The 14981-nt window shown below is 41.2% G+C and overlaps 1 protein-coding gene and 1 pseudogene across 1 annotated transcript in view; one reads left to right on the forward strand and one right to left on the reverse strand.

The window, feature by feature from the left end:
* LOC115824127 (NACHT, LRR and PYD domains-containing protein 3-like) overlaps nt 1-9232 on the forward strand; it is a 30320-nt pseudogene extending 21088 nt beyond the window's left edge.
* Nucleotides 1-14981, reverse strand: part of LOC115823847 (NACHT, LRR and PYD domains-containing protein 3-like) — a 704547-nt gene that overhangs the window by 588830 nt on the left and 100736 nt on the right. The window lies entirely within an intron of this gene.

Genomic DNA, 14981 nt, shown 5'->3' on the forward strand with positions numbered 1-14981 from the left:
TTGGAAAAGCGGTAATGTACAGAGAAGTTTTTTATGCAAAAAAAAAAAAAATGGATATTGGATATCTTTAATGGATATTGAAGATTTTATTAAGGGACTATCCTGCCCTCAGAGTGCTGTTGTATACAAATCAAAACATCACCATTACTTCACTTCAAACTACACACTGAAATGACAATGCGTTTTAGAATGGCAGTATAACTAGAAAACATGAAGACTCCAAAAATACTAAAAATGAAATGTATTCTAACAAGGTCATATCAATGCTTTTCTGAATTCATATCGACTACAATACATGCGTGTCTTTTCTGTAGAGTTTTCTATAGGAAAAATGAAAAACCTTTTTTTCTACTCAGACATTTGAAAGGTCTTGTCACAGAGCAATGGCAACAGTACTTCACAAGATGCTACAATTCTAAAAATGAAATATTTTCCCGAAAGGACGCTGTTTCTTTCTGACAACAATACGTGTCTTCTCTCTAGACTTTCAGACTGTGGTATAACAGAGGAAGGATATGCTGCTCTGGCTTCAGCTCTACGATCAAATGCCTCACACCTGAAAGAACTGGATCTCAGAGGAAATGATCCAGGAGACTCAGGAGTGAAGCTGCTCTCTGATTTACAAAAGGATCCACAATGTAAAACTGTGAAACTGAGGTGAACAGTTTGATGAACATGACTAAAGAAACTGTGACTTTGGAAAAGCATTAATGTACAGAGAAGTTTTTTTTATGTAGAAAAAGATCTAAATTGTTTTAAGTTGTGTCAGTGTGCTTTTTTTTTTTTATTTAAATTATCCGGTGAATTTTGTAAAGAATTGTTAGACAGCTTTTTGCCATTCAGTCACTGTTGAAACTCCTATTTAGAATTTCTCTCACTCCCTGCATCAGCCGTTTAATCATTTCAGTGACCCAACTCCTCCCCTTGTTCTCTTCCCCAACATTCCCTCACTCACTCCACAAACCCTTAAAGTCCATCAGTCTGTGCTTGCATCTGAGCCTGCACCAGCTGATGTCAAACTGCCCCAAGCCATAACCTGTCACTAAAGTCATGTAGAACAGGGTTTTCAAAATCCGTCTGAAACTGAGATGTCCTGGTTTAATCACTTCACAAACTCTCTGAATAATTCATACCTTTAACAGTCCCAAACCTTTCAGTCTTTTCTATCTTGGGCAATGAAATGGTAAAATCAGATAGATTATTTTATGTGTCCTGACCCCTGATTTCACTAATAGTGAATGTATGTAAAAAAAAATTACTCATATCTTCCTTACATTCTGTGGTATCGATCTGGACAGGATAGTGCCCTTGACTGCTGAAGAGTGGTGCTGTAGTGAGGTATAAAATGGTCAGTGACATGAATATATTTTTCTCTCTCTGCAGGCTGTTGAAAAGTTCTGTTGCAGAGGAGGCCTGTGCTGCTCTGGCTGCAGATTTAGGTAAAAACCCTCTACTGCTGAGAGAGCTGGATCTGAGGAGATATGTACAAGGAGACTCAGGACTAAAACAGTTCTCTGCTTTACTGGAGGATCCACACTGCAGACTACAGAAACTGGAGTGAGTGATGTTTTTTCAAGATGTTTAAAAGCATTTACATCAACAAACAGTTTGCTCTATTAGTGCCAGAAATCTATCAGTTTTTCAGTCTGATAAGGAGATAATGACATTAATGCCTTTTGGACTTTCTGATCTTCTGATCTTTATGCTATGGGTGTGTGGTGGTGTTGAGTGTTTCTGGCTTTAATGTCCTTCTCATGGTAAGGGAGGACTGGCCTGCTTTCTCATTGTCTTTTCAAATGGGAACAGTCTGTGTTTACAGTAATAAAATAATTATTATAGTGTAAGTATTTAAGACGGTGTTGGACTACACAGGGCTTTCAGCTCTTCCTGCCTCTTCTCTCATTCTCTCTTCTCAGGACCATCATGGCTCCTCTCTTTCCTTGCCTGGCCCTTAACATTCAAATAATATGAAGGTTCATTGATGAAGTTTTAAAATGACTCTGTTCTCCTGAAAATGACCACAGTACAGAGTGACCTGATGAATCAGTTTTTGGTGTTAAGTGTGATTATACGGTGTTTATGGCTCCATAAAAAAAAGTCTTTAATATTACACTGTGAAATGTCTGATGGAGCATTGTGAATTCAGTACATTGTTTAGTGCTGTTGTGTATAATTCTGTATTACAGTGAAATTGCTGCTGGTTTTCCCTTTAACGGATTCTTCTACTTTAGTTTTCTGTACACTGAGAGACGTTTATGGTTTTTGTAAGGGAGATTCCCATGAGAATGTTCTATAAACCGTCAAGTTCATGGCAAAGTTTCTTTGCTGGTGGTGACATTTGCCTGATTGTTCCAATTAAGTTGGTAAGCGGGTACACTTTGGCTTTAAAATATTAGTATGTATCAGCTGAAGGGTTCAATGTTGCATAACAAAGGAGTGATCTATTCACAGCTATTACAAACAGACTTTGTTAACATTATATTATTGCAGCAAAGTAGTGTGGTGTTGGACTTATAATAACAGCCTAACTGACTTAAAAATGAAATTAGTCATATTTGCTTGCATCCACTGTATTTTTAACAACATTAATTTGTTTAGCCGCGTTAGTGTAGTAGCCTAGTCTGTTATATGACAGACTCGATGTTGGAGCCATGCTTGAGAAATCCGTCCACAACTCACAATTGTTGCATGTTTATTTCATCACAACGACAGCTGGGAAAGAAAATTTGCACAGTGAAATATAACAGTAAAGCAAACAAACAATTGATTCATGCTTTTCTGCTGTTTACGTAGGGGTCTAACTTGAAACTGAGCTTGCGTGAGATCTAGCATCACGCAATTAACAAGTACTTGATGTTAATGTAGAAACTCGAGAACTGATGTAACTCCTCGTGTACTCGAATGCTCGAGCACTCTGTGCAACCCTTATCAGTCAGTAAATTAGGGAGAGTATTTATACACTTGTGTCATTCATTCCAATTAGAGCTGATTTAGACCAATGTCCAGATAAGTTGGAGGTCAGATATTTCCATTAAAAAAAACAGAGTCTCCATGACATTCTCCTGTTCACTGATTTATATGTATATTGTAGCTAAACGGTTTTGTTTCCGACAAATCTCTCTCTCTCTCTCTCTCTCTCTCTCTCTAACTCTTTCTATCTTTCTTTCTCTATAGACTGAGTGACTGTAGTATAGGAGAGGAAGACTTTACTGCTCTGGCTTCAGCTCTGAGGAAAAACCCCTCACACCTGAGAGAAGTGAATCTGAGTGGGAATGACCCTGGAGAGTCGGGAGTGAAGGAGCTCTCTGTTCTGCTAGAGAACCAACACTGTAACATGGAGAAACTGGAGTGAGTTACGTATTCATCAAGCAGAAACTGAAAATACATTCTGCAAAAAAAAAAAATTAAGAAAAAGAAACACTGTCTTATTACAGTGTATCTTTTTTAGAGAGACAATCAGTACAACAGTATTCAATAAAATGAATAAAAAATCTCTCTGTTCTGCATATGATGACCCTTATTTCAGATGCTGTACAGGGGCTGCACACTTATGATAGACAACTTGGTGGCAACTGGCCTATGACAAGGTGTGGTGACTGTAGAACCAACAGCAGGGCTGACAGGGAGAGTAACAGGCTACTATTGTAGACTTTCACTGAGATAAACTGGGTACCACAAAGTGATTTATTTTGATGGGGTGGAGGAGGGTGATCAGGGTTTAGTGCAGCTGGTATGCAGGGAAGCTGGTTTTAGTGTACAGTTTTTCCACAGGATTTATGTGGATGTTCAGATCGGTAAAAAGATGAGAAGACAATTATCAGTGTTTCTTTTTCTTGCTTTAGTTGAAGGTTTGGGGTTGGGAGACACTCTGATGTGAACAAACTGTTGTGGGTTTAATCTATGGGGGTTCTTTTCTTTTTGTGTGTGTGATGTGAGAGTAAGGGAATAAATGTGTGTGAGAATAAAATCCAGCACTTCACAGCCCTAGTTTCACACAGAGCCAGTTCTCCATGATGGGAGGCCCATCAATATCAGACACTCTAGAAATGTCTGAAGTTCCAACAGTGAATCAGTTAGTTTAGCTGGTGGGTAACACTGTGGACAGTGTGAATGCAGTGACACAGAGACAGGGCATCTGATCTAGGTGACTGATGGACCATGTGTTGGAGATGTTCTGACAGCTGCTCTCTGAGGGACTAATCTGTTGGTGTGATAAACCCATATGTTCCTGACCTTTTTACAAAGATCACCAGCAATTCCATATTGTGATGATGAAAAAAATTCTGAAGCTGCAAGGGAACTTGAGAATATAGTTTTGGATTCAAATGAGTAAAACTCTGTAAGAACTTTGCACTTGTTTGAAAATCTTAAACAAAGAAAAACCTAAAAGTTTCAGAAAAACCCAGAGTTCAGATAGTGGGGGAGTCCAAAATCAGTGGTATGGAGAGAATGCATTATAAACCCACATTGGCCAGGAATGATGGACAGATGCAGTGCTTTGTGTAACATGGTTTTACTGCTGTGAATATGTTCATGTCCGTTTTAAACTCAAAAGTTTCAGATAACTGTCTCTTATGTTTTCTTGGACAGACTGTTTTTGGTTGATTTCATAGATGAAGAAAAAAGGCTGAGTACTATAATCAGCCCTCCCCCTGCTCTTTCTCTCTGTTTCTCTCTCTCTCTCTCTGTGTGTGTGTGTCTCAGTGCATTTTAGTTCACTCAAGCTTCAGCTACTGCTAATGTTTTTCTTGGTGGTATTTTATAGTTCTACAATAATGTGTACTGGAATTGTCCAATAGAGCCAAATGGTGTCTGACACTTGTCTTTGCGTTTTGTAGTGTGTGTGTGTGTGTGTGTGTGTGTGTGTGTGTGTATGTAATCTATCATGTTAATTTTGGCACTACATGGGAAATCTTGTGTGCTATTTGGTTTTCATGACAAGCCAAACCTTACAAATTGTAACATGGATACCTCTCTCTCTCTCTCTCTCTCTAGTCTGAGTAAGTGTAGTATAACAGAGGAAGGCTTTGCTGCTCTGACTTCAGCTCTGAGATTAAACGCCTCACACCTGAGAGAACTGAAGCTGAGAGGGAATGAACCAGGAGACTCAGGAGTGAAAGAGCTCTCCTCTCTGCTGAAGCTTCCACACTTCAAACTGGAGAAATTGGAGTGAGTCATATATTTATCAAACAGAAACTTAAAACACTTTTTATGATTTAAAAAATCCTGATAAGTGCTGTTGTCATTAAACTATTTTAGACTGATCTCTTGGTGCTGTGCATGATCAGACAAATATAGAGTCTAATTTCCCTGAGTAAACTCTGATAAATACAAACACCTTCTGTCTCAGTTCATTTGAGTTCAACTAGTGTCAGTAAATTTGTCTGTTGTTGTTTTATAACATAATTGAATGGAGTGTAATCTTATCAGACTTATACTACTACTACTACTGCTACTACTACTACTACTACTACTACTAATAATAATAATGATAGGAAGAAGAAGAAGAATCTTAAAATCTCTTTAGAAAATATCTTAAAATCTCTCTTGAACTCTGTTACTTAATTTGATGCTAATATCAGTGTCGCTAAATCCAGTGAAAACATTGTTAGAACTAATTGAGGAACATTGTTGCCTCAGTTGATCCACCTGGTTTCCACAGGGACGTGGTTAAGATAACTCTACATGTCCAGTCTAATACAGAAACCTCTCTATGACATAGATGTATAACAGCTTCAGATGTTTTACATAAGACTGTTATCATCAGTCAGGCTTTTTATGATTCATTATATTAAGTAAAATAGAGAAAATATGCATACACACGTAATAGTGTCTGTAAGCCACTACTGAGGTGTTGATCTACAAACATAATAGCTATAAAGACTACACATGCCATTTTTGGCATCCATTCCAATTTATGCTTACTGTTCAGGATGGCAAATGTGTCCTTCTCTCTCCCTCACTCTGTAGTCTGAGTGACAGCAGTATAACAGAGGCAGGCTTTGCTGCTCTGGCTTTAGAGCTGAGATCAAACCCCTCACACCTGAGAGAACTGAATCTGAGCGGGAATGAACCAGGAGACTCAGGAGTGAAGGAGCTCTCCTCTGTACTGAAGCTTCCACACTGTAAACTGGAGAAACTAGAGTGAGTCATATTTTTATCAAACAGAAACTTAAAACACTTCTTATGATTTAAAAATGTTGATTACTATTTCACTGTTGTCATTAAACTAATTAAGACTGATCTCTTGGTGCTGTGCATGATCAGACAAATATAGTCTAATTTCTCTGAGTAAACTCTGAAAAATATATACACCTTCTGTCTCAGTTCATTTGAATTCAACTAGTGTCAGTAAATTTGTCTGTTGTTGTTTTATGATACAGTCGGATGGAATGTAATCTGAACAGACCTATACTGCTTCTACAACTAATACTACTACTAATAATGATAATAGGAAGAAGAAGAAGAAGAAGAAGAATTTTAAAATCTCTAACTCTTATGTAATTTGACGCTAATCTTAGTGTCACTAAATCCAAGGTAAACATTGTTAGAACTAATTGAGCAACATAGCTGCCTCAGTTGATCCACCTGGTTTCCATAGGGACATGGTTAAGATAACTCTACATGTCCAGTCTAATACAGAATCCTCTCTATGATACAGATGTATAACAGCTTCAGATGTTTTACATAAAGATTGTTATCATCAGTCAGGCTTTTTATGATTTTATATCATTAAGTGAAATAGAGAAAATATGCGTACACACATAACAGTGTCTATAAGCCACAGTCAGTAGGTTGTTCTACAGACATAACAGCTATGAAGACTACACATGTCATTTTTGACATTCATTCCAATTCGTGCTTACTTTTCAGGTCTCTTTGCAGCCTTTTCAGGATGGACATTGCTGGCCAATGGTCTATTTCCTGATATGTGTCTGTGTTCTAACTGACCAATGTATGACAAATATGTCCTCTCTCTCTCTCTCTCTTTCTTGCTCTGTGTCTCTGTTCAGTTAGTGTGGATATATTTGTCTTTATTTGTGATGTTCTATAGTTCTATATTTATCACATAAGAACTCTGACACACACTGTCTCTGTGTGTGTATTCAAATGGCAGCTGTTCATGTACCGACTTTAGCAACATAACTGTGTTTCACATGAAATTCAACATTTTTATTTAACAAAATATTGTTTTTAACTAACTGGATAACCTTGCTACCTTACTCAACCCACCTGGTTTCCACAGGGAAGTGGTTAAATTAAAATAAGACATCCATTCTAATATAGATTCCATTCTGCAATATAGATGTAACACAACTTTTTCAAGCTGCTTTTTAAGAGTTTTATCTAGTAAAATATGATAGGGGAAATTATTTTAAACAGATCTCTTAGTGCACTGAATAATCCTAAATCAATATGATAATGTATAGATAAAGATAAATGGTTTTAATCAATGCAAAGGTAAGGTGAGAGAGAAATGGAAGATTTAATGGAAGTAACACGTCATTTTGGAAGCATCAGAAAAAAAAAAATCAACATTTACATTCCACTTCTGTGAGTCTGTTTCCTGACATATGTCTACGTCCTTGCTAACCAATGTTATCTCTGACAAATGATCTCGCTCTCTCTCTCTCTCTCTCTCTCTCTCTCTCTCTCTCTCCTTAGTCTGAGTGAATGCAGTATAGGAGATAAGGGCTGTGCCGCTCTGGCTTCAGCTCTGAAATCAAACCCCTCACACCTGAGAGAACTGAATCTGAGTTTGAATTACCCAGGAGACTCATCAGTGAAAGAGATCTCTTCTCTACTGCAGAATCCAAACTTTAAACTGGAAAAATTGGAGTGAGTCACGTGTTTATTTAAAAGAAATTGAAAACAGTTTAACATTTTAGCTAATTAGTATTTCATTGTTGGGAGCTTGTCCATAAAGTATTTTGAACAGATCTCTTAGTGCATTGAATAATCCTAAATCAATATTATAATGTATAGATAAAGATAAATGGTTGTAATCAATGTAAAGATAAGGTGAGAGAGAAATGGAAGATTTGATGGAAGTAACACATGTGATGTTGGAAGCATCAAAAAAAAAAAAATCAACATTTACATTTACATTCCACTTCTGTGAGTCTGTCACCATCTTGACTTAGGTCAGACACTTACCTCTGCTGAACTGAATAGAAATATGACCAAACAGAAACGTAACAGAACAGTATAATTAAACTAAATCAAAGCAGAACTACATGGCTTTTCCCTCTACTTTCTCCCCTCTTCTTCTTGGAAACTGTTTTGGTCTCAGTTGTAAAATTGACACTCGCACTTTCTGCTGTGTCCCAAGAAAATAATAAACTGATGCTTCCATCGGATTAGACTTGTTATCATTGATATTAGAATAAGAAAAGCTTAGTGTCACACCAACAGCCAAGGAAATGTCCTTCTCTTCAGAAATGGTGCCAAGTCAGTTGCATCATTTAGGGAGAATGGTTAAAACTTCAACACAGGGTTTTAAGATGCAGTGAGTGACATGTCTAGTGTGTTTGTGACTGGCCCAAGCTTCCTTTAATGTATAGAACTGTGACAACGCCGCCTGCGGACTTTCAACTCAAGAGTTTTTAAATATATATCTCTAACCAGTAGAAGGGGTTCCCACACAGTTAAATTTGTAAAGTAAGCAGCAGAGACATCATTTCAATTTTTTTTTACCAATAAAATAAATTTTATCAGCAGCAAAGATTAAGAAACCACTCATCCAAACCAAAGCGGGCCTTCCAAGTAGGCCAAACACAGTACAGGGGGAAAAAATCCACTTATTACATACTGACTACTGTGAATTATCAGTACAACCAGGGGAGGGCTCTCTCTAGCTCTGTTTGAGAAAAGAAAGACTGTAACATTGTCCTGATTACTGATACATGTCTGTGGTCTAACTGACCAATGTCTTTTCTGATAAATGTCTTCTGTCTCTTTCTTGTTCAACTCTCTCTCTCTCTCTCTCTCTCTCTCTTTCTCTCTCTCCCTCTCTCTCACACACTCTCTCTCTCTCTCTCTCTCTCTCTGTAGTCTGAGTAAGTGTTATATAACAGAGGAAGGCTGTGCTGCTCTGGCTTCAGCTCTGACATCAAACCCCTCACACCTGAGAGAGCTGAATCTGAGTGGGAATGAGCCAGGAGACTCAGGAGTGAAGAAGTTCTCTTCTGTGCTGAAGCTTCCACACTGTAAACTGGAGAAACTTGAGTGAGTCATATTTTTATCAAACAGAAACTTAAAACACTTTTTATAACTGAAAAAATGCTGATAGGTGCTGTTGTCATTAAACTATTTTAGACTGATCTCTTGGTGCTGTGCATGATCAGACAAATATAGAGTCTAATTTCCCTGAGTAAACTCTGATAAATATAAACACTTTCTGTCTCAGTTCATTTGAGTTCAACTAGTGTCAGTAAATTTGTCTGTTGTTTTATAATATAATCAAATGGAATGTAATCTTAACAGACTTATACTACTACTACTACTACTACTACTACTACTACTACTACTACTACAACTACTACTAGTAGTAGTAGTAGTACTAATACTAATCTTAAAATCTCCAACTTTTTTGGTTCATCTCAAGACTAATCTTTGTGCCACTAAATCTAGTGAAAACATGGTTAGAACTAATTGAGCAACATTTCTGCCTCAGTTGATCCTCCTGGTTCCCACAGTGACGTGGTTAAGATAAGCCTTATCCATTATAGTGCAACATCTCCTGTTTCATTATTACAGTATCGTACAATACCATCTGGTCCTAATCATCCACTATTGTGCTTATGTTTCACTCTGATCAAATCTCTACACAAACATTTCAGTAAAAGATTATTGAAAAAGTAAGACAGTACCGGGTGTTTCAGGGTTTCTCTTTCTCTCTTTATATCTGTCAGAAACTGAAAAACCCTTTTATTCAAAAGAAAAGTTTTAGCTGAATAGTATTTCAGTGTTAGGGCTTTGTCGGTCAAACCATGAAACTGTTTTAAATAGGTGTCCTATTGCAGTAAATATGAAATATATGTCGGGAAATGGACTGTTTTAGGACAGTTGGGGGGATGGGGAGATTGCAGGTTTTATTGAAAAGTTGGAGTGTGTTAAATATGGGCGGTGGGGTCGCCACTGTGTGTTTTTGTTGGTTGTGCTCTCTCTCTCTCTCCACTCCCGTACCTGCCAGTGGAGCTAATTGGTAACCTTAGTGACGGGCGGAGTGGAGTAATAAAAGGGGTGATGGTCCAAGCTGGCCTTTTCTACCGCAGTGTAAAGTTGCTGACACCTTGCTGAACCTAGAGCTGTGCCTAACCAAGAGCTGCGCCTAATGCCGACGAATCGACTGCCAAAAGGGACATGTTAACTCCCTACGACTTGGTGTGAGTGAATGCAAATCGACGTTTCCCTGTACTCACACACATTCGTTTATCATTGCAGCATTGCCCGTGAAGCTGTTTGATTGGGGAAGACTGCGCCACGGAGCCGGAACACCGCCAGCTGCTGGCCAGCTAACCTGGAAAGAGGACTCCCCCGACGGAGGGAACGTCCACACTTCCCAGCAAAGACGGCAACTTTCCAAACAAGAGACTTTGATACATTTGCAGAGCCGGTACTAGAGTAATTTGTTGTATTTTATTTCTTCTTGATTTTTATATGGTTTTACTTGTTTTAATCGTTTCATTGGGCTGTTTGATTTGATTTGATTTTTTTTTTTGTCTTGGCGCTGCTTTCTAGAAAAGACTCTAGAATCTCCTATTTTAGTTTAGTGTTATTTGACTGTTTTAGAAATATATCTGTTTTCTGTTCTGTCAGTAAATTTTAGTTTGTTTTAAATTTTTCATTTCTCTCTGTAGTGTGAGTCTAAGTCAGTGTAAAGGGCGGGCCAAGAGAGGGGCACAGAGACAGGAGTGGCAGTGCAGAATTTTGCAGTTTACTGGACGAAGCATAAGTTCATTGTGGGGAGGGGGGAAAAGAAATTAAACTTTGCAAACTGAAAGTGAAACAAAATAGTCAAAACAAATTCTATATAACTAAACAAAGTCTGCTCTGGCCTCTGGTGATAGAGGTCTAAAACCAGCAGAAACCAGTTTAGCCTTTAAGGAAAAATAACTCATGCTCTAGTACACCTGGACAACAGACAGGGAGCTCCCACACACAGTTTGGTGGCCAGCACCAAACAGACAGAGGGGGTGATAAGCAATAGAGCATGGCTAATATATAAATAAGGTTATAGTTAAACAAATGTACCCACTGAAATTTACATAAGGTTATTTAACAATGATCTTATTAAAGAAAACAAAGCAAACACATTAAGAACAATTAGGAAACATAGTGTGATGTCTCGTCCCCTCAGGTAATTAAAGATGGTATTTCCCTCTGCCTTGCCTCTTGGAACTCAATAAATAGCCTGTGTTTCCACACGTACCCCTTTTCATGACGGACTAATCTGGAAAGATGACTCAGGCAGGTAACAATGTATAAAGGTGAATAACAGAATCCTTCAGCAACTAAGTTTGTGCACTTAACACAGAAACTGAAAGTAAATAAAAGTTTGTGGAAGACAAATGGTAGTTTGTGTTATTATATATTGCAGATTTTATGTATATGCGATAAATGAGGTGGAAACTAAACTGATGTAGTGGCCTGCATGTGCTTCCATCGCACACCCCCCTCCCCCCCCCCCCACCTCTGGTTTCCAGCTGGTAAGCGGGAAAGGAAATCCGCAGTAGTGTTGCTTTTACCGTGTATGTGTTGGATGGAAAACTTGAAGGGCTGTAAGGACAGATACCAACGAGTGATCCTAGCATTTGAATCAATGTACAATTTACAATTTGGTATTTGGCAGACGCTTTTAGCCAAAGTGACTCACAATCAGTGCATCAGTCGGATTCCTAATACCTCATAAGCGGAGATCACAATAAGACTGAACGTCAATTTACCCCTTCGTATTCGTATTCGAATACTTTGACAAACATAGATACAAGACAAGGGTTTTTTTTTTTTTGTAAGGAAAGGGAGGTTAGGTAATGGGAGACAGGTGGGTTCTGAAGATGTGGGTTTTCAGTTTGCTGCGGAAGATGGTAAGAGATTCCGCAGTCCCAACTGAGTGAGGGAGGTCGTTCCACCACCGCGGGGCAACGGTGGAGAAGAGGCATGGTCAGGAGGAGTGGCTGCCGGGTTCCTGAAGTGAGGGGACCGTCAGTTGACCAGAGGTCATAGAGCGGAGGGTTCTAGTAGGGGTATACGGAGTTATTAGGGACTGAAGGTATGATGGGGTGGAGCCTCTTGTGGCCTGGTAGGCCAGCACCAGTGTCTTGAACTGGATGCGGGCAGCTAACGGAAGCCAGTGGAGCGCAGTAAGCAGTGGAGTGACATGAGAGTGCTTAGGGAGGTTGAATATCAGGCGTGCAGCGGCGTTTTGCACGAGCTGGAGTGGCCTGATGGTGCAGGTCGGCAAGCCAGCCAGTAGAACGTTGTAGTCCAGGCGGGAGATGACAAGCGCTTGGACCAGGAGCTGGGTTGCCTGAAGGGGCGGATTCTCCTGATGTTGTATAGGGAGAATCTGCAGGATCGAGTGACTGCTGCGATGTGACTAGAGTAGGTCAGCTGGTTGTCAAGGGTCACACCAAGGTTTTTGGCTGCTGTGGTTGGGAACACCACAGATCCCTCGATGGTGATTGCAGTGTCGATCGTTGGGGAGTTCTTAGCTGGAAAAAACAGGAGCTCTGTTTTCTCCAGGTTGAGTTTTAGGTGGTTAGCAGACATCCAGGAGGCCATGTCAGCTAAGCAGGCTGCGATACGAGGCTGAACCTGAGAGTCAGAGGGGAGGAAGGAGAAGAACAGCTGTGTGTCATCAGCGTAGCAGTGGTAAGAGAGACCATGGGTGGACATAACTTGACCGAGTGATCTGGTGTAGAGAGAGAAGAGGAGTGGACCAAGTACACAACCTTGTGAGACTCCAGTGTGGAAAAGGTGAGGGGAGAAGACCGATTCCCTCCAAGAGACCTGGTAGGAATGGTCAGACAGATAGGACTTGAACCATGCAAGTGCAGATCCCGCAAGGCCCAGCCCAGCAACAGATGAGAGGAGAATCTGGTGGTTGACCGTGTCAAATGCTGCGGAGAGGTCTAGGAGTATGAGGACAGGGCTGAGAGACTTCGCTCTGGCCAAGTGGAGCTCGTCTGAGACAGCAGGGAAGGCCGTCTCGGTGTAGTGTCCAGCTTTGAATCCAGATTGATTCTGATCCGGGAGATTGTTCTGCAGAAGATATGGAGAGAGTTGGTTATATACTGCACGTTCAAGGGTTTTGGAGAGAAACGGTAGGAGAGAGACTGGACGGTAGTTACTGACATCAGCTGGGTCTAGAGTGGGCTTCTTAAGCAGTGGCTTGACCAGTGCCCTCTTCAGGGCAGAAGGAACTGTGCCAGTAGACAGGGAACTGTTGATCAAGGACGAGATGAAGGGCAGAATGTCGTCCTAGATGGCCTGAAAGAGAGGGGAGGGGATGGGATCTAGAGGACAGGTAGTAGGACGATGGGATTTTATAAGTAGGAGAGCTTCAGAGTCAGATAGAGGGGAGAAGGGGGAAAAGACAGTGGGGAGAGGGGGGGAGGGGTGCAGGATCCGAGGTGGGAGGGGATGGGGGGAAGGAGTTGTAGATGTCTTTGATCTTCTTCTCGAAGAAGGAGACAAAGTCATCAGCAGATAGGAATGAGGGAGGAGGAGGAGGAGGAGGAGGGAGGAGAAGGTGGAGAAGAGTTTGCGGGTGATAGAAGAGGCAGAGTTGATCCTGGAGTGGAAGAAGGCAGATTTGGCAGAGGACAAGATAGGTCGTTGGGGGATCTCGATTTCCGCCATCTCCGTTCAGCTGCGCGAAGTTTGGCTCTGTCAGCACGAATACTATCAGTCAGCCAGGGACTTGGGGCAGAGAGGCGAGCCGGTTTGGTGACAGGGGCCAGAGGGTGTCCAGGGTGGAGGCCAGTGCAGAGAGGACTGTAGAGGATTTCTCCTCCACGGGAAGAAGTGAGAAGGCTTCCACAGATGGGAAAGAGGAGCAGACCATAGAAGAGAAGGCACTAGAGGAAAGGGTGCGAATGTTACGCCTAGCTGAGACTGGCAGCATGGGAGCAGAGGATATCAGGGAGGGTGAGATCGAGAGAAAGAAAGAGAAAGACATGAAGAAGTGATCTGAGGCGTGGAACAGTGTGACCATGAGATAAGGAACATGGCAGCCTCTTGTGAAGACAAGGTCCAGTTGATTGCCACCCTTGTGCGTTGCAGGGGACTCCGCGACGGTAAAGTCAAAGGACTAAAGGAGGGAGAGTAGGCCATCAGACTGAGTAGAATTCAGCGGAAGGTTGAAGTCTCCTAGCAGCAGGATGGGAGTGCCGTCCTCAGGAAAGGAACTGAGGAGGGTGTCAAGTTCGTCTGGGAATGACTGCAGAGTGCCTGGAGGGCGGTAGAGAACAGTCATGTGTAGTTTATAAGGGGAAGAAACAGAAACAGCGTGAACTTCAAAAGATGTGGGGGAGATAGAAGGGAGAGAGGTTGCTCGGAAGCTCCATGAGGGGGAGATCAGGAAGCCAGTTTCCCTGCCCCTACCCGAGGATCTGGGGGTGTGGGAGAAGGAAAAAGCAGTGGAGAGGGCAGCAGGAGTGGCCGTGTTCTGTGGCATGATCCACGTCTCAGTGAGGGCCAGAAAGTGCAGGGACAGCATAGAGGCTTGAGCAGAGGTGAAGTCGGCCTTCTGTACCGCCGACTGGCAGTTACAGAGGCCACCTGAAATGACAACAGTAGTGTCAGCAGAGCGTGGCGGATGGATGAGGTTAGACAGGTTGCATTCACGAGGATGCAGCGGCCACCACCTGCAAAGATTGCGGGAGGAAACTCGAACAGGAATAGAGAGTTGTCACATGATTAGTGTGAGAGGGACAAAGATAATTGGAGAGCGTGGTAGGGCAGTATCAGAACAA

This window comes from Chanos chanos, chromosome 11 (genome assembly GCF_902362185.1).
Source record: "Chanos chanos chromosome 11, fChaCha1.1, whole genome shotgun sequence".
In the NCBI taxonomy this organism is placed as follows: Eukaryota; Metazoa; Chordata; class Actinopteri; order Gonorynchiformes; family Chanidae; genus Chanos; species Chanos chanos.